This window comes from Oratosquilla oratoria, chromosome 36 (assembly GCF_046742065.1).
Source record: "Oratosquilla oratoria isolate Oo_2021 chromosome 36, ASM4674206v1, whole genome shotgun sequence".
Taxonomy (NCBI): Eukaryota; Metazoa; Arthropoda; class Malacostraca; order Stomatopoda; family Squillidae; genus Oratosquilla; species Oratosquilla oratoria.
This window is the reverse complement of record NC_134812.1, coordinates 36,535,285-36,562,097: the sequence shown is the minus strand read 5'-3', so window position 1 is coordinate 36,562,097 and position 26,813 is coordinate 36,535,285. Positions and strand designations below refer to the sequence as shown.

Here is a 26,813-nt window from a genome sequence, read left to right as displayed (position 1 = left end):
CTTTCTGAATGATAGCGCATGACTGATTTTACCCTTTCCTCCCCCTGACCTGCATAGCATCCCTCTCAATCTTCGGCCTTGTGCTGAACTTTCCCAGATGTTCCGTCATTCCCATAAGTCACCGGCTCTCGTAAGAAGTTGAGTGACGTCAGCAACCAAAGCGCAGTGACGTCATCGAGGAGAACCTACGTAAACGTGTGGGACCCAAAACGTCGTAGGCGGGCACTTGGACCTTAACAAAGTGCCAAGTGTTGTCGGGAGGTAAGGAGAATGATGGAGGAAGAGGAGAACGGAGAGGATGTGGCGGGAACCGAAAGGCCAAGGAGCGCACAGTGGAAGAAAGAGAAGAAGGGGGAGGGGGGGAGCAAGGAGGGTGAGGTGTTTGCAGGAGGGGAGGGGGAGTTAGGGAAGGGGAGAAAGACTGGGGATTAGTGGCCAAGGAACTGGTGGCCGCCTCTTTGGGGTAATTAAGGTCTGCGAGGGGAGAGAGGAGTGAGGGGACATGCTTGCGTAGTCTGATGACGGCGGGGGGATCGATGTAGCTACCAAGAGGAAAGTGAAAAAGAAGAGAAGAGCTACTTTCAGAAAAAAGAAAAGAAAATGATGTCTTTCCTTTGTAACTTAGATTGGTTCCATAAAGAATAAGAATTATGGATTAAAAAAAAAAAAGGGGGCGAATCCTTTGTCAGTTGACAGTTCAGTTGATAAGTTAACTGGTCTCCAGTTTTTGCAGGAACTGTCTCTACTTTGACGTCTTACAGAAACAGTCACGGGAAAGCGGCCTGGAAAAGCCTACAAGGGCGAATCATGTCACGACCCAGGAGGCAGACGATGAGGTCCCAGCTGACGCGCTAGCAAGACTCTCTCTCTCTCTCTCTCTCTCTCTCTCTCTCTCTCTCTCTCTCTCTCTCTCTCTCTCTCTCTCTCTCTCTCTCTCTCTCTCTCTCTATCTATCTATCTATCTCTCTCTCTCTCTATCTATCTATCTATCTCTCTCTCTTTCTCTCTGTCTCTCTGTCTCTCTGTCTCTCTCTCTCTTTTATAGTTTGTGGGCCTGATGTCTGCTCGAATTTACCTTGTAGGTCGTCCGAAGCAGCTTATACCTGAACGCAGAAGACGATGTCCATGGTAAGCCATAGTGACGGTACCTGGAGGAAGCTGATGCATCACAATGATGCCCAAGTTACCTCAGGTCCTGAGGTGAGCAGCGGTCAGGGGCCATCACTCATAGTGGATGCCCTTCCTGTGCCACGGCCAGGGTTCGAATGAACGTCAAAATCCCCACGCGTTTACCAGACGCGTGCAGTACCACCGAACCACGGCGGGCCCCGCTAACAAGACTCGTTAAGAATTGATAAAATAGCCTGAGAAGTACATCATCAAGGTTACCCTTTCCTGTCTCGGCACGGAGGCACGAGCGAGGGAAGGGAGGATAGCATAGGAAGAGATAGGAGGCGGCTTGCGGTCCGAGATCTGGAAGGAGGCGGAGAAGATGGGAAGATGGAAAGGGAATTGGGTAGAATGGAGCTGGTGGGACAAAGATGGAATGAGGATAAAGGAGATTAAACAGAAAAGGAGCGGATTAAGGGATAGGGACTGAATTGAATGGGAATAAGTACAGAGAAGAGTGATGGGAAGAGAATGAGATAGGAATTGGAATGAACAAATTGGGTTAAGGATGATGAGAATAGAAAGAGGATAGGGGATCGAGAGAAATGCATTCTAGTTGTAATTGGGTGGCCATCACTCAGTAGGGGAACGGAGTTAGTGTGGGAAGGTATGAGGGAGGCAGAAGGAAGAGAGGAAGCGATTTGAATGAGCGTAATGACCCCTTTTGTCCAGGGGTCGCTTTGTTACTGAATAAAATCAAAGTGCATAAACGAAAATATAATGAATGAAGTATGTCACTGGTTGAAAGGGATGGTTGTAAAACCTTAACTGAATAACATTGCCTGGCGTTAGTTTGAATAAAAGTATCTGAGGTGTACTGTCGTGTTGAAGGGGTTTTCAAGGGAGGTTGGGTTCGTTTGGTAATAACGTGGGAGAGAAAGGAAGGAGGAGGAGGAGGAGGAGGAGGAGGGATGGGGGAGACTCTTGGGAAAAAATTCGTGAGTGTTTTGTTTAAGAGGAGTCGAACTTGAGACTCAGGAATGTGGAGAGACGGAGACGGATGAGTTCAGGTGGGGGAAGGAGAGATCGGGAAGATGAGAAAGAAGGAGAGATGGAAGGAGGGGTTAGGGGGAGGAATGAAGGAGAGGTGTGAGGTGTGGTCAAGCAGGTAGACGTGTGTAGGGGAAGGATGTAACGAGCGAAAACCAAGATGATTTTGGTCCAAGAGGGGAGGGATTGAGAAGGAAGTTGGGTAGGGGACAGTTAGACAGACAGAAAGATTGAAGGACCAATCGACAGAGACACAGAGACACAAACAGACAGTCAGACACAGAGACACGGGCAGACACAAACACAAAGATAAACATACACAGATAGACAAACAGACAGGCAGACAGACAGGCATAAAGATTGACAGAGGGACGGATGGACAGAGATACAGACACAAACAGACAGTCAGACACAGACAGAGACGCAGACAGACATAGACACAAAGACAAACATACACAGACGCAGACAGACATAGACACAAAGACAAACATACACAGATAGACAAACACAGACAGACAGACAGACAGAAAAGGAAAATAGATATACATAGTAACAGAGTAGATAAGTAGTCAGACATATTAGTGCTACGAAGGACTGAAGATTTCGGTTTAAAATGAGAGTCCGCTAGATAGAGGGGAGGGGTGGGGGTGAGGGGAGAGGAGGTGAGGGGGGAGGGGCAGGGGAGGATGATTGTTGGAGGGGAGAGAAGTAGACAATAGAGGGGAAACGGGGCAGGAGGGTGAACCCAGGAAGGACTGAGGAAGGAAGAACGGAAAGGGGGGGGGGGGGTGAAACGGAGCGAAAGGTGGGTGATGCGGATGATGACGCAAAACTGTGGTGACAGAAAGAGAAGAGGAAATAAGAGAGGAGATAGATATTTTTATTAAAACTTTGTGTTGATATTGACTCATTGGGGTGCATACAGAATCTGTTGTTTTTCTTTGCACTCCATTAATCACGACATCCTAGTTCCTGTAAACATGGCACTGAATAGGTATTACTAATAAAGTACAGGGGTTGATTTTTTACAAAAGTGAAAATAAAAGTTTCGATGTAATAATCTTGTTTCTGTCTCTTGGAGATTCTTTGGTTTCCCGTAAATGAGTATCATGATTGAGAGAAGTCTTTAAAGTATACTAACGTAGGTAAGAGGGTGAAGGTGGTTCCAACACGTATCGCTCTTTAAGAAAGTTTTCTCTGTTCTGTATGAAAGTATTTGGTGTTTGCCAGGCCCAGGTATTTGAAAGTGAATAATTTTGTCACAGTGGGTTGTAAAGAGGTAGCACATCTCCCGAAAGTTGTCGACCCTCAGATTTCAATCGTCACGGATGAATCAGTATGAAACGGATAAACTGTCATTCTAGAAACTCTTGGTGGAATCTAAATCTTTATATACATTAATTCTTTTATGTATTCGTTTATTTATTTATTTGTTTATTTTTATTTATTTGTATGTCTACTTGCTTATTTGTCTATTTCCATTTATTCATTAATCCATTTTCATTTTCTGTGGAGGGATCGCCTCTTCTTTGTGTTGCAATATAACTCCCCACACACATGAATCACATATGTGGGAAGGATCTCCGTCCCTCTTTGTGCCATATGGTTCCCACAAGAGAGGCGAATCATTATATACAAAGAAAATTTCAACTAAAAATTGTGTGACACCGGTCGTACATGCTATCCGATACGCCATCACGTCCCCGTTGAAACCATTGATGGATGGGATCAGAAGGAGAGAAGGAGAAAAAGCGAAGAGCAAACACGAACATGTAAAGAGGGATTACTGAGGATGACCCACAAGAGAGATGGAGGGAAGAAGAGGAGGAATGGTGGAGGAGTGTGGAGGAGAAGGAGAGGGGGAGGAAGGAGGAGGAGGAGGAAGGGGAAAGAGGAAGAAAATGGAAAAGATTGGGCGAATAGGGACAAAGAAGTCGGAAGGTAGAAAGTTTTTTGAAACGGAAGTCTGGGGGTTGGGGGTGGAGGGAAGATCCAGGCCGTGAAAGAGGAAAGAGGGGGGAGGGGGAGGGTTAGTGAAGGGGAGGGGGGAGGGTTAGTGAGGGCGAGGTTCGATGGAGTAAGAGAGAGGAGAGGCTGTAGAATGGTCAAGTGGGAAGGTGTTTCATTTTATTTTATCTTATCTCCATTTTCTTATCTCCAATTTCTTTGCTCTTCATTCTCTGTATGTGATTTAATAAGGAACATATAATTTTTGTTTTATTTCTAATCAAAGTTTCTTTTACATTCACCTAATTACATTTTACGGCGAGGAAGCTTGCATCGGTTTAGTAAAATCTGGTGACAGTTAGAATAAAGGTATGTGTTGTCATTAGGAGTGAAAGGTTTCGACGTTTAATTTCTTGCCTCCGTGATTTACCTCCACATTGACACTTCATGATAGACTTGAGGGAGGATGGCTCAGAAATATGGAGTGGCGATAAAGTACTTTCAGCCGATCACACATGATCAAGGAGTCGTTGTCAGTGTATGGGTAGGCATGATGGAGTGGCAGTTGTACAGAGACAGTGTATTGTGGCAATGATATTGTTTATGGGCAGACTTACAGAAGTGGCTATGCATTCTGGTCTGATTACATAGATATGGTGAATATTTGTTTATCTATTTATTTATTCATTAATCTAGTTAGTTGCTTACATATAATTTATTTCCTCATCTACGTATGTATTACTTGAGTATCAATACCTCTTGCTGAGTCACTTAGCGAAAGGCACACGTGGACATGAAAACACAAATAAATGACAAAAAACGGAATTTTATGAAATTTCATGATTATAAACAAGCTTTCCAGGAACATTTGTGAAGATCTTTGCATACATGGACGAATTCGAATTCACTACCTTCATCACACAAACACTTTTAGCCAATCAACTATGAGAAGAAGAAAGAGGGGAGAGGGATTGGAAGGAAAAGAAAGGGAAGGGAAGAGAAGAGAAGGGAAAGGAAAGGAAGGGACGGGGGGAAAGGAAAGGGAAGGGAATGGAAGGGAAGGAAAGTGAGGGAGGACAAACGAAGGGAAGGAATGGTAAGGGAAGGGAAGGGAAGAGAAGAGAAGGGAAAGGAATGGAAGGGACGGGGGGAAAGGGAAGGGAAGGGAATAGAAGAGAAGGAAAGTGAGGGAAGACAAACCAAGAGAAGGAGTAGTAAGGGAAGGGAAGGGAAGAGAAGTGATGGAGAGCAAATGAAAGGAAGGGTTAGTAAGAAAAGAAGGAAGAAGTGGACGAGTTTTGGAAAGACGAGGCTGAACGAAAGCGAGGAGGCAACCAGGACAGCAAGGAAGGATGGCAGACACGCTCACGCTGAAGAGGATGGGGTGCACGTGGCAAAAGGAGAAACTACGTGACTAAAGACCACGTGCGATGCAGGGACGTGTGACGAATGGAAATATAGTATAGTGGTACAAAAATATCAGACAGTTCTATCGAGACATCATGGTGACATTTATTTTTATTTTCATATGTAATTTAAAAAATCTTGTATCATGTATTTTATTCTTATTTTAATATATTTTATCGATGCTGATTTATATATTGTACTAAAACCAGCCACCAACCACATCACAAAGAAGGAACGTGGACATGGCTCACGATATATACCGCCAACTTCGACCCAGGGTATCATTCCTATGAAGTAGCTACAGTACTGTAGAGCGAAACCGGTGAGGAATAAAATCGATAATCGGAGAAAGACCCCTGTTTCCCCCCTTCCACCTTTCTCATACATATACATATATATATATATATATATATATATATATATATATATATATAATTATAAATATATGTGTGTGTAGATATAGTGTGTATATACTATATATACTATATATATATATATGTATATATATATATATATATATACATATAAATTGGTGGAAAAGGTGGTAAAAACGCGAGTTGGAGCGAGAACACTATATTCCCGCATTTTTCTACCACTTTTCCACTCATCTGTCTTACCGTCGTAGCAATATATATACATATATATATATATGTACATATACGTATATATACATATATATATACATATATATATATGTATATGTATATATATATATATATATATATATATATATATGTTTGTGTGTGTGTGTTTTGTTCATCAAAGCGACCGCATTCAAAATTTCTTAAAAAGTGAATCAGATATGCAAGGTAAAACACTTTTATTATCTTGTCATTACACATTTATATAAACTAGTTGCCAATAATTTCATCAACTTCTGTTTCAACTTTTCTGGTGATTTTTGTCATTATGATTGATATACTCGTAACTATAGTTAAATATTGAAAATTGGATAACGTCTACAATTGGGAAGAGGAAGGAGAGGACGAGCAAAGGAGGAGGAGGAGGAGGAGGTGAAAGGGACGCAGTGAGGGGGTAGAGATTCAGAACTAATTTGCACAAGGGAAGCGACAGAACGCAAAGAGGAGGAGACTGGAGCGGGAGGGGCGTGGGTGTACGTGGGATGAGAAGATCAGTTGAGATGGACGAAGGCGGTTACGGCGAAGGATGTTGGGTGATTATATATCGAATGCGTTTATGAAAAGATAAGAACCTGCGGAGACTAATTAAATTAAAGTGCCGGAGAGAGGTGAGGAGGGTAATGAGAGGGGGAGGGACAGGGAGGGAGAAAGTGGAGGAGTGAGGTACTGTGGGGAAAACAGGGTAAGATAGTGGGAGGGAGGAGAAGGGTATTTGGGTGAAGATGGAGAGAAGAGAGCTGGGGGAAAGGTACAGAGACAAAGGGGCGAATAATGGTTTACATGCACATAGCCAAGGACTTGTCACAGAAATGAACGAGGGGGAAAATAGGCATTAGGATGTGGTTAATCGAGACAGGTTTTAACCTTTTCCTTAAGGAAATTGTGCCACAGACGCGAATGAATGAAGTACCATGGTGGTAGGGAAATTGAAAAGGAAAGAACTGCTCTATAAGGGAGGGGTCGATGAAGGGGAAATAGAAAAAAGGAGGGATTTGGGACGGAGGAAATGAGCAAGAGAAGAGAACGAGAGTGAAAAATGAGAATGATAGGGATTAGTGGTGGGCCTTGGGAGTTCGGACGAAGGTGGGAAGGAGAGAGCTGAAGGAGAAGATGGCGTAGGATAAGAGAAAATGAGGACAAAATGGGAAGGATGTTGTGGCACGTACGAGTTGTCATAGAAATGGGCTTGTGCTGGGGCAATTCTAGCGAAACTAGAAAGGTTTAGCGAAGGAGGACGAAGAGGAGGATTGGGATGAGGATGATGAGAATGCGAAGGAATGATTGGAGAAAGCGAGGAGGAGGGAGTGGAGGTGAGAGTGGTGAGGGAGGAAGATGAGGAAGGAGGGGGAGTAATGTGGGTAGAAAAAAGTAAATGGTCTCGAACCACGCGAAGAAGAGTTCTGTAGCCTAAGAGGAGATGTCGAGACGCGTTTTAGTCAAAACCGGCCGGGAAGAAATGAACGAAAGTTTTTTTTTTTTTTTTATTTATTTTTTTTTTATCAGCACTTGCATCCTCAGGGACATATCGACCCTGAAAGAGGGAGTCATCAAGGCGGTAAAGGAGAGCTTTGAAAAGGATAATAGAAAGGAGGGATAGCAGAACTTGAAAATAATCAGTATTCTTCTTCAAGTGGAGTTTGGTTTCCAGTCGTAAAATATCAATGCGTGCTTCTGGTCCGCAGGGGTGTCACTGAAGTCTCCTAATGTATTGACTTCATGACATTTGTACAGCCAGAACTACAGACGGGAAGGTGGGATGGGAAGGAGGGAGGTTCTCGAGGTGGAGGAGGAGGAGGAGGAAGAAGATGTGGAGGAAGAAGAGGAGGAGGAGGAGGAGGAAAAGGAGGAAGGACAGATGGTGGGGGCGGTGGACTCTATGTGGAGTTGTAAGTGAAGCTGGCGGTAGTCGGCTGTGGATTTGACTGTGGAGTTGGAGGTGGAGGTGAAAGTAAAAGTGGAGGTGGCAGTGAATCTGTAGGTAGAGGTGAAGGTGGTGGTAGTAATGAAGGTAATGGTAGTGACGATAGTTATGGTACCAGTAATTGGTAATGATAATGGTGGCAAAGTACGGCCGATAGCGTCAACTGGTGTTTTCGTTGTTGTACCGGGACAAATGAAACAGCTACCAGGACACTAGTTCATAGAAAGATATGATCACACAGTCGTATATTTTGTCGCGTCATCCGGGCCTGTGTCGAAAGATAAATGAGAAATAATGAAAGATGATGACAGACACCAGTACTACCACTATCACCATTACCACCAACGCCAACACCACCAACGTCACAGGCACCCTCTACTTCCTCTACTTCCCTCTCTACCTCCCTTTCTTTTCCCTCCCGTCTTGCCTTTCCTCTTCTCCCTCCGCTTTCCCTTCCCCTCTTCCCTTTTCCTTCCCCCTTCACCTTCCCCTTACCTCCCCCTTTTCCTTTCCTTCCTCCTAACTTTCTACCTACTCCTTACCCCTCCCCCCTTTCTCTTCCCTTTTTCTTTTACTCATCCCCTCTCCCTTTCCTTCCCTCTTTCCTCTTTCCTTTCCTCTTTCCTCTTTCCCCTCTCCTTTCATTTTCCATCTTCCTAAACTTCTCTTTCAACTCCCTTCTCTTCCTCCCTTCTCCCTAACCTTTTATTTTCCCTTCCTTTTAATTCACTAACCTTCTACTTCCCCTTCCACATCTCTTCCTCTTTTCCTCTTTTCCTTCTCCATTCCCGTCTCCTTCTCCTACCCCTTCCCGCTCCCATTCACCCTCCCATCCCTTCTTGACTTCTCCCTCCCTTCTCCCCTCCCCCTCTCCATCTCTTCCCCTCCCACTTCCCTTGCCCCTTCCCTTCTCCCTCTCCTTCCCCTCAACTTAGCCTCCCCCTCGACTTCCCCTCCACCTCCCCCTCTTCCTCTTCCCTTCCCCTCCCCTGCAACATCCATAAGCATATGCATGCAAACATACATATATGCATGCATTCATATATGCATGTATACATGTACACTTACATGCATATATGCATTTAAGAATACATGCATGCACATACGCATTGTGGCCCGCTATGGTCCCCTTTCACCACTCTGTTGTCGTCTCTGTGGTCCGTCTTTCTTTCGTGCTTTTACTTTCTACTTTCCTTTAATCACTGTCTTTGTTATATATGGTCACTCACAACTTAAATTATCCGATTTAGTCAAGTTTCACTTAGTATTACTCTGTATAAGAGAGGGAAATTAAACGGAGCTTAATTTTTTTTTCTATTCTTCCCGAATATTAATACACTTGGTTCTTTAAGTTACACCAAGGGACTCCCGTCTGGAATCCTCAATTTTGGTACTAGGTCAGTTCTGCAATAACGTCATGATTTCTTTAGTCCAATGATCTTTACTGTTAGATAAAAGATTATACCCTAAGGGCATGATCTTACAATCGTGAACTAAGTAAAATTTCTCCACCCTTTCTCCAATCAGAAAAGCTGCTACAAACCTCGTAAGCAATACTACTTATTCAAGCAATCTCGAAATCAATGCACACACTGACTTAGTTTTCATATTGTTACATCAGAATAAAAATGAATATTATACAGCAATGAAATTGAGTCTCCTGTGGCTGTTTGTAAACATTAGACAGGGAGCGAGTTTGTGCAACTCCCTTCACCTTCTCACCTTCGGGTATTAAGTAAATACATAAACTATAAAAATATAACACTCGTCATCTACCTCTCTACCCACTTGTCTACCAGCCTCTTACATACATACATGCATCATATACTCACACATACATGCACGTACATACATGCAGCATATACATACATATGAATGTATATATTCATACCTAAATGCATAAATGCTCGTACACATACAAACTATACATAGTATACACGATATATACTTACGTGTCTATGGACTGTACATAGATATACCTGAGCCTCCTCGCTCACTCCTTTCAGTTGCTGAATACTTGTCCCGGGCGTAACCATGACTTCACGCTAAGGGACGTGGAAGAGTAGAACGGGAGAGACCAGGAGGAAGGGGGAAGAAGACACGTACAAATCTTTCTTCTTCCCTCCAAGAGGAAAACAAGGCAACAGACGAGGAATGTTGGTGGACTTCGTGATCCCAAAGGAAACGCGTTATTCACATGTACACGCGAACTTATGTACACATGCACGTATATGCACACACACACACACACACACACACACACACACACACACACACACACACACACACACACACACACACACACACACACACACACACACACACACACACACACACACACACACACACACACACACACACACACCTCGTGTCTCGTTTTCTCTCGTCTATTGTCTCTTGTCTCTTGTCTTTCGCCTCTCGTCTCTGTCTCTGTCTCTTCGTCTCTCCGTTTCTTCATCTCTCCCTCTCTCCCTCCCTCCCTCCCTCCCTCCCTCCCTCCCTCCCTCTCTCCTTCAGTTCCCTCCCTCCCTCTCTCCCCCTCCCTTCCTCCCCTCACAATACATTATATCGTACATAGATATGATTACATAAGAGGAATTTGCATTCTTTATACGTGTTAAATTGAATAACAGACCATCAGTATGTATAGGGCAAGTGATCTTGGACGATTGCATATTACTTAATCTACATTTATTGAAAAATAAATAAAAATAAAGCCAATACTAAATAATCGGTAAAATAAATTAATCTCTCTCTCTCTCTCTCTCTCTCTCTCTCTCTCTCTCTCTCTCTCTCTCTCTCTCTCTCTCTCTCTCTCTCTCTCTCTCTCTCTCTCAGAAAAAAAGAAATCCTCCGAAAGTATCCAGTTATGTATATATGGTACAAATGTGATTGAGTATCTTATACCTCCATTACTTTCACTTTACGGGAATCCGCAGTTCCTTCAAAGCTACACAAATAGATATTGGAAGATTTTTATCAACGTTAAACGATGACGATAATCAGCGGCCATCCGGTTCGGTACATATTCTCATTACAATTATCATTATCATTTGTTGAGCTGTTACGGGTTAAAAGCTTAAAAGGACACAAAAGATAATAGAAAGCCCGCAAAGAAGCGCTCCTGAAAGAATCAGTAACTAACCGTCTCTGTCAGCGGCGATGCAGGATACAAGGCATGCTGTGGCCCCATTACGTCAGAAGAGGAAATTAGGGACAATTGTGAAGAAATAACTGTAAAATTCAGGCTGGTGGAGGGAGTAGTTGGACAAGATGAGAGGATAATGATGACGTTGGAGTGAACAGGAGGAGACTGGAGTTGGTTGGGATATAAGGAGGCGTGCAAGGTGCCTAAAGAAAAAAAAAAAAAAAAAAAAGACATTTGTTTGTCTCCCCTCCTCATGACGTTATCTCGTTGCTTTTCTGTGCAAAATGAATTGACCTATTCTTGTTTTGACCTTGCCCACCTCCCCTCCCCCCAAAAAATACTCCACTTTCGAAATTTTACTAAAATTGCACAAGTTCCAATGGCGATGTTGAATCATCTCTAGTCTCTTTATGTTGAAACCCTTCCCTTTGCCTGTCATTCATTAATGTGCATTAAGAATCGGGGAGAGTTTATCATTGGGATGGAAAATTATTTCAGTGCTGCCAAAGCTGTCACCTTTGCCCTACGTTTTTGGACAGCCCGGACAAATGGTAATCACCTTTAGCCACTGGGGATCCAGGAGAAGGATTCAACGAGGAGGATTCCAAACCAAATGGGGAAGAGGAGATGAATAGAATGGCCCGGTGGCAGACAAGATGGAGGCAAAAGTTCCATCCGATGCGTAAGAGGGATTGGTATAATTAGAGAAGAATTAAAAAAGACGAAGAATACAAAAGGTTTGCGGATGGAGAAAGACCGTTCCGTGTAGTGGGTTGTGTGATACTTAATTTGATTTGATCCTTTGTCTCTTCTCAGGGTTAGGGCCACTCCTCGTAACAGATGGCACCTTTAGTGCCATCGTAAGATTTACTGTCCTGACACGTATTTTTTTTAACCTCCTGGCTGTTTTGGCTGTTAATAGCAAAACTAAGCAGTATACAAAGTTGTTAAAGCTTCAAGGACGCCATTTTGCCCGGATAATTACATATTTTTCATGGCGGAGGTACTAAAATAGGTAATAGATATCTGACAGTTGGGATGGTGTATTGTTAATGATAGGAATAAATGATTGTGAAAAGAGTCGTATCTTGCTGCGTTACTTCTGACTCAGGGCAGTGGGCGGGATACAGGGATGACCCGTCATCCATGAGGAGCTAAGATAAGAAGGGGGAAAGGGTGGTGGATGGGAGTGGAATGGATGGGAGTAGGTACGTCCCTTTGACTTGGCTACCTCCCTTATGAGGGGGAAAAAGCTCTTGGTAAACATATGGTATATAGAGAATAATTGTATTAGTAACCGTGGTTGTACAAGTGAATTGTAATGTTTCGATGATGACTTGTTCTGGTAGCTATGGTGGTTGCTGTATTTTTTTTTTTTTTTTTTGTTGGTTGTTGGGGCTGTAGTAATCTTATTTTTGTTTTTGTGGATGCGATTGTTGTGATAATTATGTTTATGGTGGTTGTGGTAGTGTTGTTGTTCAGGTGGTGATCCTTTCTTGTCGGTTATGACTTCAAGGTTGTAGCGAGTGTTGTTAGATTCTTATTCCGGTCATGGTCTTGGTGTCAGGAACCTGGCAGACGGATTGAGAAACATAATGAGGACTCTGGAGATACGAAAACGAAGGGGAAAGCGACATGACGTCACGAGTTCTTGGAAGAAGTCTGACGAAGAACGGAAACAAAAGTAAATGACGTTTGAGCTTACTGGCAAGTAAATAAGAACCACTAGTAATATCAGAACAATAAGAGGTAAAAGAGACATAGAGAGGTACATTGCAAATAAACCAGGACTGGACAAAAGAAAATAATCAAAATAGTCTTAAAGAAGAAGGGAGATTTAAGTAAAAGCTGAGGCTGAAAAAAAAATAAAGACGAGGAGAGGAAAAGGACCAAGGTAATGATGCGTTTCTTTTGCACATCATCTGGAGAAGTGGAAATGGAATGGCAAGATTTTTGGAGCAGATGGGGGAAAAGAGTGACGCAAGAGGGGGGGGGGAGGTGACACTGAAAGGAATAGCATATCTCAAGGGTAGCATAACATATTCATTATCTGGTTGATATTAACGGAATTCCCATAGTGAACAGTGTAAGAATTTTCCGTAGTTGAATGAGTGTAGCAATGCTGGTACCTAACTACTTGGATCGGTATTTTCGAAGCAATTGATGGCAAATATGTTATATTGTAACATCTCGTTTTTGTTCACAAGAATAATGCAACAGTGACTAGAATATAATTTTCTAGAAAGTGTTATAATGGAGAACTTAAGATAAAGCTATTTTTATGAAAAATTATAAAGATGTCAGTGCATAACTCAAATTAATTTTCATGTAATTTATAATAAGTACAATAATCTTTTGAGGAGGGATACATTCTTCGTTTGTGTGGCCGAGTTTCCGTGACACAATGGCGGCCGTATTCTTAGTTACTGACCAATCCCGATGAATCAAGTTTCGCGTGGTTGTCGCTTTTATCGAGAGACAGGATAGGCGAGACGCTTATACGGCGGCGTTCACGATGATGCAGGTGATGGAATGACTGTGAATATGGAGGCAAGGCAGCGGATAACGTTTTAATATTGATTATTGTTTGCTCTGGCAGTTAATACCGGTTAGTGCATGAACCATCACCACACTATCACCACCATCACCATTATCATAATCATTACGACATTCACAACCACCATTAATACTACCATCTGCTATCAATTACCGTTACCACCACCAACCGCTACCACCATCAGTTACGACGACGACCACCCACTACCTTAACCACCAACACCATTCACTACCTCCACCATCCACTACTCACCATCACCACCCACTAGTACCACTATTACCACCCACTCCTACCACCACCACCCACTCCTACCACCCTCACAACCACCCACAGCTGCTGCCAACAGCTACTACCATTACCCGGTACCACTGCCACACTCTACCACTAGACCTACCACCAGAGCGCCTCAGGATCGACGTCCAGGTAACCCCCCCCCCCCCAGCAGGAGCCAGCTCAAACACCGAACGCAGTGGCACCTCAAACACAGTCTGGAGGCAGAGGTTTCCCAACGGGCGAGGTGGTACAAGAGGGTGACAGCATATGAACCCCTAGTACTCCTCCGCTCCACTCCCAGACGGGTAGAAAAGCTGATCTTCAGGCTGCGTCTCGAGGACCGTTGCTTCTGGCAACTGAATCCCAGGTGCACCACGGAAGACCGCCGCTGAAACACTGCCGTGTCGAAAATGCCGACCTCCTGCGACTGCCCCGCCACCTCTTTCCTCAGACGGGGACCACCAGCACCCCCTTCAAAACCCCTATGAGCTCCGTCAGCTACTAGTCTCTGCCGCCGCTCTAACAGCAGTAGCCTCTCTATTCTACTGCCCCACCTCCTCCACCATCCCATTTTATTTCTGCAAGGTGTCTCTTCCATAAACACCACCGCACGGAATCAAACAAAGCCCGTGGGAGTGACGTTTGACCTCCCCCCCCCAAAAAAAAAAAAAAAATAAAAATAAATAAATAAATAAATAAATAAATAAATAAATAAATAAATAAATAAATAAATAAATAAATAAATAAATAAATAAATAAATAAATAAATAAATAGATAGATAAATAAATAAAAACTACCATCACCACCCACAACTACTACCACCATGAACACCATCACAGCCGCCACCGCCCCCGCCACCCAGCTGCAAGGCTTCTATTGACGTAACCTTTGTGAGAGTAGAACGATTGGCAGTCGAAGCAATCAACGAACCATTTTGTCAATGTTGCAACTTTGTTCCAGCTGTCTCCACACAGACGGCGCCGGTTGCTGTCTCCGACTAAGCGGGAGAGGGGGGTGGGGGCTGCACTGAGTGCTGCCTTCCAACTCAGCGAAGACAAAAAAAAAAAAAAAAAAATGGCAGAAAACGTGACGTTGGAAAGGGTACACGCAGTTGCACAGAAAAGTATCTGGAGGGTTCTGTACGAGACAGTATGACACGCGACGATAGTATTTGTAAGTTACTTTATTCAAGTTCAACAATTCATTCATGAGTAGACTCACCCATACACGCGAGCAAACTTCGACGGACACGAGTCGTCGTCCTGTTACTTTTTGCAATCATTAGAGACTTGAAATAGAAGCGAACCGTACTCAATCACCCTCTGTCAGAAGACAATATCGAGTATTGCTGTGCTTACTCGTAGTGAAGATATAGGCAAAATGTTGTAAATAATTCTCAAAATTGTTTCCAATATTTGCTAGAAACAAAGTGGGTTATATGTATTATGGTATATTATAGAGAAATGATCAGATGGAGACCTTTTGATACATTACGAGAATGGAAAGAAATGATTAGGAGTAAAATATCATTGGAATATCCAGTTCATGTGTCATATATCTTAAATGTTTGTCTTTCACATGAATTTAATCAATTGAGGCTTAAAAGCCCAATGTGTTATGAAGTGTCTTATCATATAGAGCAGCGTTTCTCAACCTTTTTACCCTTGCGGAACCTTTAAAATAAATTGCATATCTCAAGGAACCCCTGCAAAAAAAACAAAACAACAACAACAACAACAATATACCATATCTTTCTCGTTTTATTTTCATCGTAGTAATGGGTTAGGTAGGATGATGTCTATATTGCATTATTACAAAGGATAACAAAGGCGGAGCATGCCGACAGGAGACCTTTTGATCCATATCTAGGTCGGATGCGAAAAAAAATCATATTAATAATAAAACTAAATAAAAACTATAATAATGTAAATAACAAATAAAATACATAAATAAATGCAGAGGTATAGTTAAATAATAAACAAACAGGTAAATAGTAAATAATAATAAATTGACATATAACTAATAATAAATGAAAATCAGACAGACAAATGATAACAAAACAAAAACAAATACTATAAGATAAATTATAATCATTACAGCATCTTACTTAGGTATTTATCTAAATGATTCTTAAAGCTTCGAACTGAACTACATTGCACTACCTGTGCAGGAAGTTTATTCCATTCATTAACTACACGGTTGGCAAAGTTGTTTCTACCTACTTCCAAATTTAATCTATTTCCTGACAGTTTGAGACCATTGTTTCTTGTCTGATTCTCATTCAATGTGAAAATTTTGTCACTTTTGATGTCAATTCCCTTTAAAATCTTAAAGACCTGTATCAAGTCACCTCTGAGTCTACGCTTTTTTAGGGAAAACAGATTCATGTGTTTTAGTCGATTTTCGTATGATTTATTTTTGATATTTGGAATCAGTTTTGTGGCTCGCCGTTGTACTTTTTCCAGTCTGTCAATGTCTTTAATGAGATTCGGTGACCATACGGAAACAGCATATTCCAAATGTGGACGAACTAACGATTTATATAGCTTGTTAATGTGTGATGGACTTTTGAAATCAAAAGATCGCGCAATCAGTCCCAGAATCTTATTTGCTTTCTCAGAGGCTGAAATACACTGCTTGGATGATTTGAGGTCGTTACTGATAATTACGCCGAGATCTTTTTCACTATCCACTTTTGTTAACGAATTTCCAAATAATTTGTAATCTGTATGCGACATTACACTTGTATTAGATTATTTATTTAATTCGGAGGCTACACATACCTACATACACGCACACGCGTGTGTGCGTCTGTGTCGGTGGCTGAAGAGAGACACGAGTCTTGGTCCAAGTTTATTCCTAACTAATTTCGCACTGACTTCACCAGAAGCCCTTATGCGAAACTAGTTGACAATAAACTTGGTCCAAGAATTGTATCTTCCTTCATTCACCTTCACATACTTCCCAGTGAGAGAGAGAGAGAGAGAGAGAGAGAGAGAGAGAGAGAGAGAGAGAGAGAGAGAGAGAGAGAGAGAGAGAGAGAGAGAGAGAGAGAGAGAGAGAGAGAGAGAGAGAGAGAGAGAGAGAGAGAGAGAGAGAGCACGCATGTAACTGGCGTAGGTGGAACAGAAGTCGGTTTGTCGGCTAACTATCGATTCCCGTTAATCCATAGGCACCTTGCCTTTGCAATTCGCCTTGAAACCTCTTTGCCATTGAGTTCTGTGCCATGAATGAAATAGCCTTTCAGGTGCCGAAACAAAATGAAGAAGTTGCCACTCGATACGGTTGGGGTTAATCTAAATGGGTTATAGCCCTTCCCTTAGCTAGAGGGCGTCACGAAGATGAATCATATAACAGGATGGTGTCCTGAATAACGAGAAAAGTGCCACCCGGCTTGGAAGGGCTTAAGGCCCGAGTTCGAAACTTGGCGCCCGTTGCTACAATGGAAACCCACTGTAATCCTTCCCTCTATCTTGTATCTCCTCCTCTTCCTCCTCCTATTTGTTCTTCACCTTCTCCTTTTCCTTCTCCTTCTTCTTCTTCCTCCTCCTTCTTCACCTCCTACTCCTTATCTTTCTTCTTCTCCCCCTCGTCCTCCTCCTACTCCTCGTCCTCCTCCTCCTCGTTCTCCTCCTCGTCGTCCTCTTCTTCCTCCTCCTCTTCCTCCTCCTCCTCCTCCTCCTCCTCCTCCTCCTCCTCCTCCTCCCTCTTCACCTCCTCCTTCTCTTTCTTCTTCTCCCCCTCGTCCTCCTCCTACTCCTCGTCCTCCTCCTCTTCGTCCTCCTCCTCGTCCTCCTCCTCGTCGTCCTCTTCTTCCTCCTCTTCCTCCTCTTCCTGCTCCTCCTCCTCCTCCATTTCCTCCTCTTCCTTCTTTTCCTTCTTCTTCTTCACTTTCTCTTTCTGTTCCTCCTCCTCCTATTCCTCTTCCACCCATCCATCCTCCAGTCCTCACTGCCTTAAGCTCGTTCCCCCCATATCTTGGTGTCGATCTACAAGAACAAAACCATCAAAGAAGTGTTGGATCGAGACAATATTCCTGACTCCCTCGATACAGTGGTGATCCTTCAGGTGAAAAGAGACTTTGAGTTTCAGCCGAGATATCTGTACAGGACATCACCTTGTCAAAGGAATAGATGCTTACTATTTGTCGAATGACTGTAGGCACACACACACACACACACACACACACACACACACACACACACACACACACACACACACACACACACACACACACACACACACACACACACACACACACACACACACACACACACACACACACACACGCACGCGCACACACACAGACACACACACACACACACACACACACACACACACACACACACACACACACACACACACACACACACACACACACACACACACACACTCTCTCTCTCTCTCTCTCTCTCTCTCTCTCTCTCTCTCTCTCTCTCTCTCTCTCTCTCTCTCTCTCTCTCTCTCTCTCTCTCTCTCTCTCTCTCTCTCTCTCTCTCTCTCACTAACACTCGCTTACCCCATCTAACACCCTCACCCACCCCACCTAACCCTCTCGCCCCTCATGAGTATCTCATCCAGCTATATTGATTCCCTAGCCCAGCCTTGACGAATCCCACACCCACTCCTCCTAAATCCCTCCCTCCCTCACTCCTCCTGATTCCAGCACCCATCCTTCTTGACCTCGTTTGTCTTTCTTGACTCTCTTACTCAGCCTTTTTGGCTTCTTATTCACCTCCTTTTGACGCCCTTACTAATTCCTCCTGGTTCTCTTACTCATCTCACCTAACTCCACCTACCTTTTATAACATGCTCGTCCATCCCTCTTGAATCGTTCACCCAACAGTCTTAAATCGCTCACCCAACACTCCTAATCCCCACATCCACTCCACCTACTCCAACTCCATTGCCCATCCACTTCACATTTTCGTCTCCCTCCCACTCACCCTACCGCCACCTTGTGGCTGTCATCCTGAGTTCCAGATGGCTCGCGTCGTCAATTGCTCTTCCCTCGAGGCAGAGCGAGGGATGTTGCATCAGCCGGAAACCTGAACAGGGACCGCACCTTAGCGAGGTCTGTGTTCGAAACAGCAGCTTCAGCAGCAGCTGAGGCTAAGGCAGGTGGGGTGTGGTGGCGTAGTTGGACCCTGTCGACAGCTGGACAGCTGATGTGGACTCCCCTGGGGAGGGGGGGGGGAGTGAGAGTTCCTAATGAAGAGATTAATAACTTTCACCTGTAGGTTCTCGGCTGATAGGCGGCCCAGGGCACACGCCACATGACGTCAAGTAGTTTTTCTTCTGTGTTCGTTACGCCGTCGCCCCCATTTGTCAGGTCGACATCGTTGTAGTGCGATTGGCGATTTTATATCAAGGCGTTCTTTTTATCCTGTCATGACGATCTGACATTCAAAGTCAATTTTTCTAAAGTCGGGGGAGATCTGTATCATAATTAATTTTGCTATACTTGTTTTATAGTTAAATTTCGTCCAATCACAATTTTTCTTTTTTAAATTAGTATGTGCTTTCTGGCACAAAAAAAAAAAGGATAAGGAAATTTTCGTTTCATTATGGACTTTTGCAAAGTTAAAGTGAACTGGATCTGGTCATCTCTCTTCCTCGCTGTGCGTTTGGCGATTTAACGTCGTCTGTTTATTTTACTGCACCATTTGTCAGTTCGACAATATTGTTGTACTTTCAATTTGCTTCGAAGGCGAGGCAGACATTGCGATATTCGCATGCTGTTAGGCTGTCTCCGTAGCTGGGCCTTCAGTGAGCAACTGCTATTAGGAAAACGTGCAGCAATGTACATAACACTTTTGCTACGGTAGTACATCAAGAAAGAAAAGAGGCACATATGACATTTTAAGTTTGATGTTTTTTGAAAACATATTAATATTCTGTCTTACGTTCATTACTACTCGTCTCACCATGAAAAAACTAAGCTTTCTGGTTTCAGTTATGTGTTCCTCAGAGTGTACAGAATCTGCAGTTTTGAGTTTTTGAATGATGAACTGAGCAAGATATAGCATAGCATCAGTCTTCAAATATCCAAAGCATTTGGTAGGCAAATTCCACAATGTGGTCATCAAATAACACCTCACAGGGGAGAAATCAGTTTTGTAAAAAGAACCTCCTAGTGCTTCCATTTCATGAAAGCATGGTAAAACTACCTAAAATTCTCAAAGAATTTAATATAAATGTAGTCTTTAAGAACGATATTGCTGTTAAAAAACATCCTAATAAAATTTCCCAAATAAAACTGAAGGATATGTGTTCTCCATCCCTTGTATATATTACAACCCACATATATTACACTTTTGATCAAAACATTAATCTAAGTTTAGGTATGTACATGCTTGATAATTTCATTTCAAAGAAAATTGCTGGATGTTATCCCTCCCGGCCTATGTAACATTTTGTCCATCATCAAGACCTTGACCTGAGTACCCCAATTGTATGTAATTCCATCAGATTCGTGTGATTTAACTTCCTAATGTTCCTTACATGGCTTTACCTTTCTAGTATATATATGTCTCTGTATCTCTCATGCTGTATTCCCTGAAGATATATAGACGAAAACATTCGGATTATGTTTATCATTTACCAGTGTTTTTTCTGCACACACACACACACACACACACACACACACACACACACACACACACACACACACACACACACACACACACACACACACACACACACACATATATATATATATATATATATATATATATATATATTTCTTTTATCAACCTAGATGGCTTAGAATTAAAGTGCATTGTGGTTGATAAAAATGTATCTCTAATCACAGGGATCCATTCAGTGTTGCACATATATGTATGTATATATATATATTTATATAGGTATATATATATATATATATATATAAATATATATATATATATATATATATATATGTATGTATTGTATGCATGGAAGATGTAAGTGAACGTGGGTATTATTGAGAGAGAAAGAGACAGAGAGACCGAATGAGTAAGTGAAATGATTGTTTCTTCCTCGTAACCATGAGAGTAATTTGTGTTTGACCTTTCCATTTGCAGGTTGGTATCGGCTAATGGATCCCTCTTCCCGGGGTCACTGGCTGAGTCGGCGGCGGCTCCGGGTCGAGTCCGTCGAGTATTGTTCCGGGGGGAAAGCAGCCAAGGGACCTCTCTACTATGAGCGTGCGAGCACTGCCAACTACGCTTAAACGCACGTATGTATACATGTGTGCACATGTGTACGGCTTGTGTGCACATCTTCGCATAGTGCACACGCATTGACACGCACATACACAGGAACGCAGATATACGCAGACACACATAGAATTACCCATAGATCGGTCATACGAGCTCTGAGCTCTCTTCCGTGAGGGAAATAGCTGTCGATCACGAGTCCAACACGTGATCCAAAGACCAAGGTGACTACACGGGGACTCAAGGACGGAAGGACACAGACATATAATTATAATTGAGCACACGTACACACACACACACACACACACACACACACACACACACACACACACACACACACACACACACACACACACACACACACACACACACACACACAAATACACACACACATAAATACACACACACACACACACACACACACACACACACACACACACACACACACACACACACACACACACAAATACACACACACACAAATACACACACACACACACACACACACACACACACACACACACACACACACACACACACACACACACACACACACACACACACACACACACATGCGCGCACATAATCTGCATGTCGTCCACGTATTCATCGTAAAACTTTCCCACTAATCGGTCTTTGGGAAGGCAAAGGTATAAATGCATTTGTGCATAAAAAATTAATCAATTCGCTACGGAAGAAGTGCCATGGAGATAAATGAAATAACGTAGTGGTGGCTATAATTATTAAACAAAGTATCATCTGGTACGTATTGGAGATATATGAAAATGTCTGACGGAAGCATAAAAAAATACCAGATAGTATATAAAGGGTTAATCAGTGCCCATGAATGAATTAATGTGATTGGAAGAATATTCATATAAGAAATGTGCACTGGAGTCGTAATCGGAAACGTGCTACCCTCGTATTTGTTTAGTTGTGGGTTCGAATCCCGCAAACCTTTCCGATTCCCAGTAGTAGCCGTTACCTGCCCCAGCAGTCCAATTGCATAGGTGACGGCTTCGGAGATATGTAAACAAATAGAAGTGCCATGTCAGATAAAAGTATGTAAATGTTGTTAAGGAATCTCAGCTGAATCGAGTAATTCTTTGTTGACAAGTGGAGGCTTCTTGCAGATGTTGCAAAACCGAAGCCAGTAAGGGATGGGTAGGACTCCTGCAACGGGAACAGAAGGGTCCGGCGTTGTAAAGAAGGGCGACAGCAGGTTTGAAAGATACTGTGAGTACTCTAAGTGCCGAAAGACGTCCTGACAAATTGAACGAGATCGATACGTAGAACAAAAAAGAATAAATAAATATATAAATAAAAATGAATACAAATAAATTAATAAAATAACTAAATAAAATAAAAAAATAAAAATGAATGAATAAAAAATTTATAATTATAAATAAATAAATATAGATAAATTAGTATAAATGAATAAATATCAATAAATAGAATAATGATAGTAATAATAATAATAATAATGATAATGATAATAATAATGATAATAATAATGATAATAATAATGATAATAATAGTAATACTAATAACAATAATAATAGTAATACTAATAACAATAATAATAATAAAATGGTCCTGACGGATTGGAGTCAATATGATCCTTCTTGTACACACACACACACACACACACACACACACACACACACACACACACACACACACACACACACACACACACACACACACACACACACGAAGAAAAGAAAAGAAAAGAAAAGAAAAAATATATATAGTATATATATATATATATATATATATTGCAGAAACCACCGAGAAAACAAAAAAAAAAAACAGATACCGAACGTTTTCGTCTATTAAGACATTTTCAAAGGTACAGAAATTTCAAAATTTTCAAAGGTACAGAAATTTTGGAAATAATATGAACTTGAGTTTGGGTTTATTTAAATTGGACAATTTTATTATTGACAAGATTGTGTGTGATAATTAGTAACATGGGACCTTTCCAAAAATCCTCTGTCTTCTTAGGTACATATTGTTTCTTTCTGTATTACTTTTCTGTACTTTTGAAAATGTCTTAATAGACGAAAACGTTCGGTATCTGTTTTTCCAATTTCCCTGTGGTTTCTGCAAAATAGTTCATCACGAGTATTTTGTGATTTCTTTGCATATAAGTATATATATGTATATATATATATTATATATATATTATATATATACATATATATATATATATATATATAGATGAGAGAAATTTGCTAATAACAGGGACATCAATCCGATAATTTTTATGACAATCGCATGCAGGATTCGAACCCACTGCTATGGGCTATGGCTCTGTGAAGATATTATGTGGCCGATAGCAGTAGGTTCGAATCCTGCATGCAACTGTCATAAGAATTATCGGATATATATATATATATATATATATATATATATATATGTATATATATGTATATTATATATATATATATATATATATATATAATATATATATATATATATGATAGATATATATATATATATACATATATATATATATGTATATATACATATATATACTGTACATATATGTATATATACATATATATATGTATATATACATATATATACATATATATGTATATATACATATATATACATATATATATATATATATATATATATATATATATATATATATATACATACACTTGACGCGTCCTCCATTATTAGAAAATGTAACCTCTTCAGCGGTAAGATGAAAGAAGATTTATTTCTATCTTTTCTATGTATCCACTTATTTGTTTATATATTTACTTATCATTGCTACTTTTGTTATTATCATTTTGCAGCATCATCATCATCATTAATAGTAATAACGTTATCATTACAATTGTCACTACTAGCATATATATATTATTATTGTTATTTCTTATACTTTAGATAGGCAAGTTCAACCGCTTTCTAGCCAGACCAGTTCGAGTCCATAGTCGTTGATTACCATGGATGGAGAGCTCGTCTGTGGCACCTGCGCCCGAGGGCATTTTATTCTGGCTTGATGAAATATGAAACGACCTGATTTGTGCTCAGTTACCTATGTGGTCGCTCATGTATTCTAGGAACTCGGGACACTGTGTGTTTGTGTGTGTATATATGTGTGTGTGTGTACATGTGTATTCGTGTTCGTGTGTGTGTGTGTTTGTGTTCATATGTGTTCGTGTGTGTATGTATGTATTTATGTGTTCGTGTTTGTGTTCATATGTATTCGGGTGTGTGTGTGTGTGTGTGTGTGTGTGTGTGTGTGTGTGTGTGTGTGTGTGTGTGTGTGTGTGTGTGTGTGTGTGTGTGTGTGTGCGCGCGTGTTTACGTGTGAGTGGGTTGACTTCGATTTTCAACGTAGAATAAAGAACGGTATGGACTTTCATACACGTCAGGCTTTGTGAACCTAAGGGTACTATATGAAGACAAACAAGTACTCAGTACTCAGAACGCGCAGTCACGTAACTTCTCCGACACCCACACATGCAAACACATGCAAACACCCACACATGCAAACACACACACACACACACACACACACACACACACACACACACACACACACACACACACACACACACACACACACACACACACACACACACACACACACACACGACTCGTAGAGCAGTGGTATAGTTCCCGGCCGCCAAGGCCTGAAGTAATTTCAGTATCGCGAGGAGTTGCGTGTGCGTGTGAGTGTAAGGTCACAGCATTACCCATAGATCGGTCATATATGAAATCTGAGCTCTCTTTCGGGAGGTAAATAGCTGTCGATCACGAGTCCAACACGTGATCCAAGACCATGGTGAATCACACAGACTACAAACAAACAAGCAACGGTTGGAGATACTTAGCATTCATTGTGCTCAGGGTAGGATTGAAAGAGACAGTAAATTGAACCAATCCTGTTTATCCATTTCGCAATGAGTGCACCTGGATGGTTGACCTGATAGCCAGTAAAGGACTCATTTACATCCAGAGCATTTAACCCATTCAACTCCGATGACAAGATGTCTTGTCATTTGGTCAAATAAAACAAAAAATCATAAAACACCAAAATGTTTGATCAAACACCAGAAAAATATGACGTCAGTCCTCGCTTCGCTCGCAGCGAAGCGAGGACTGACGTCATATTTTTCTGGTGTTTGATCAAACATTTTGGTGTTTTATGATTTTTTGTTTTATTTGACCAAATGACAAGACATCTTGTCATCGGAGTTGAATGGGTTAAACGATCAAAACAAAAAAGACCGGGGCGAACAGTGTTGAAGAATATCAAAACACTATTTACTAAACAAATATTATGAAATGCAACCTATGTTCTGTGGGATGGGGGGTCGGGCTGTTGGTGGGAGTGGTGGTAAAGAGGTTGTGCCAACAGGCCCCTAGCTGCGAGCAAAGTCATTTATTTCTCTTATCCTATTTATTCAGGCAGCTGAGGCAAGTGGCAGTCACCGATAACCATTAGGTATCTCATTAGGTTCGTTGTACTTATGGGGTTAAAATGGAAATCCAGCAGATTACAGAGGAAATGGGATAGTTTGTGGTTTAACGATTAAAGTTAACTAACAAAACAGTGAAAGGATACAGAAATACAATTTTTACCTTTGCTCTGGGGAACACCACTTTCTTTTGATTAATTGTTGAGCCAATATGATGAAAACTTATTTTTGGGCCAAATGCAACTTATTTTTGGGCCAAATGCAACTTATTTTTGGGCCAAGTGAACCAAACGGGAAAGGAAACCGCTATGTTCTGTTAACTGTGGTGTTGGCTTCGTGTCCAGTCGTATTGCAGTCTCGGTCCAAATGGTGATAGTTATGGTGGAAGTGGTTGTGGTTATGATGGCAATGGTTATGGTGGCGGTGATGGGATGGGGGGTTGGAAAGGTGTAATTTAAGTCAGCCCCATTAGAGAATTGAAGGCAGGTTTCATCGAAGAGAAAGAGATCGCGTCGTCATTGTCAGACTGAAAGGAAAAGGCGTTTAAACCCCTTCAATACGGAAACCCTTCGTTTATATTTTATGGTTTATTTCTAGTGAGTGCTGAAACTATCAGTTGTTTTAAGAAACGGTTAGACAACTTTATGGATGGGGATGACAGGTGGTGATGGATATGGAGCTGCCTAGTGTAGGCCTTATGGTCTCTTGCAGTCTCCTCTATTCTTATGTTCTATTCAGCTGAGGGGTCGACTCGGGATGAAATGGAGTCTCGGAGTCCCAAACCGCCTCCGTTTCAACCTTTTTGTGAACAAGTTCAGTTTCAGTCGACGTGACGGGTGTCACCGCATTGAAGGTTTTTACGGAACGTGACCCAACGAGTTTCTTCCATATCAAGGAGCCACGAACTGCCTTCCCTGAAAACCAGTCTAGTAGCCCTTCTCTATTGTCGGCGTTCTGAAAAGGCCTCTTCTGATAGGCGTTTTATTACTTACTCATAATGTCTCAATGAGTTACAATGTTACAGTGAAAAGGAATACCGAAAGACCTTTTGGATCATAACGAGGTCAGTTTGAAAAAAAAGTATTTATCTGAGTAAATCTGAAAATTTCCAACT

General features: G+C 41.7%; 2 long non-coding RNA genes across 5 annotated transcripts in view; both read left to right on the top strand.

Moving 5' to 3' along the window:
* LOC143019234 (uncharacterized) overlaps positions 1-21,271 on the top strand; it is a 201,414-nt gene extending 180,143 nt beyond the window's left edge. Inside the window, exon 3 of the long non-coding RNA XR_012965811.1 lies at positions 21,120-21,271. This is a non-coding gene — a long non-coding RNA (uncharacterized LOC143019234). The remainder of the gene's footprint in view (positions 1-21,119) is intronic.
* The window catches only part of LOC143019233 (uncharacterized), a 907,500-nt gene that overhangs the window by 355,439 nt on the left and 525,248 nt on the right, over positions 1-26,813 (top strand). The window lies entirely within an intron of this gene.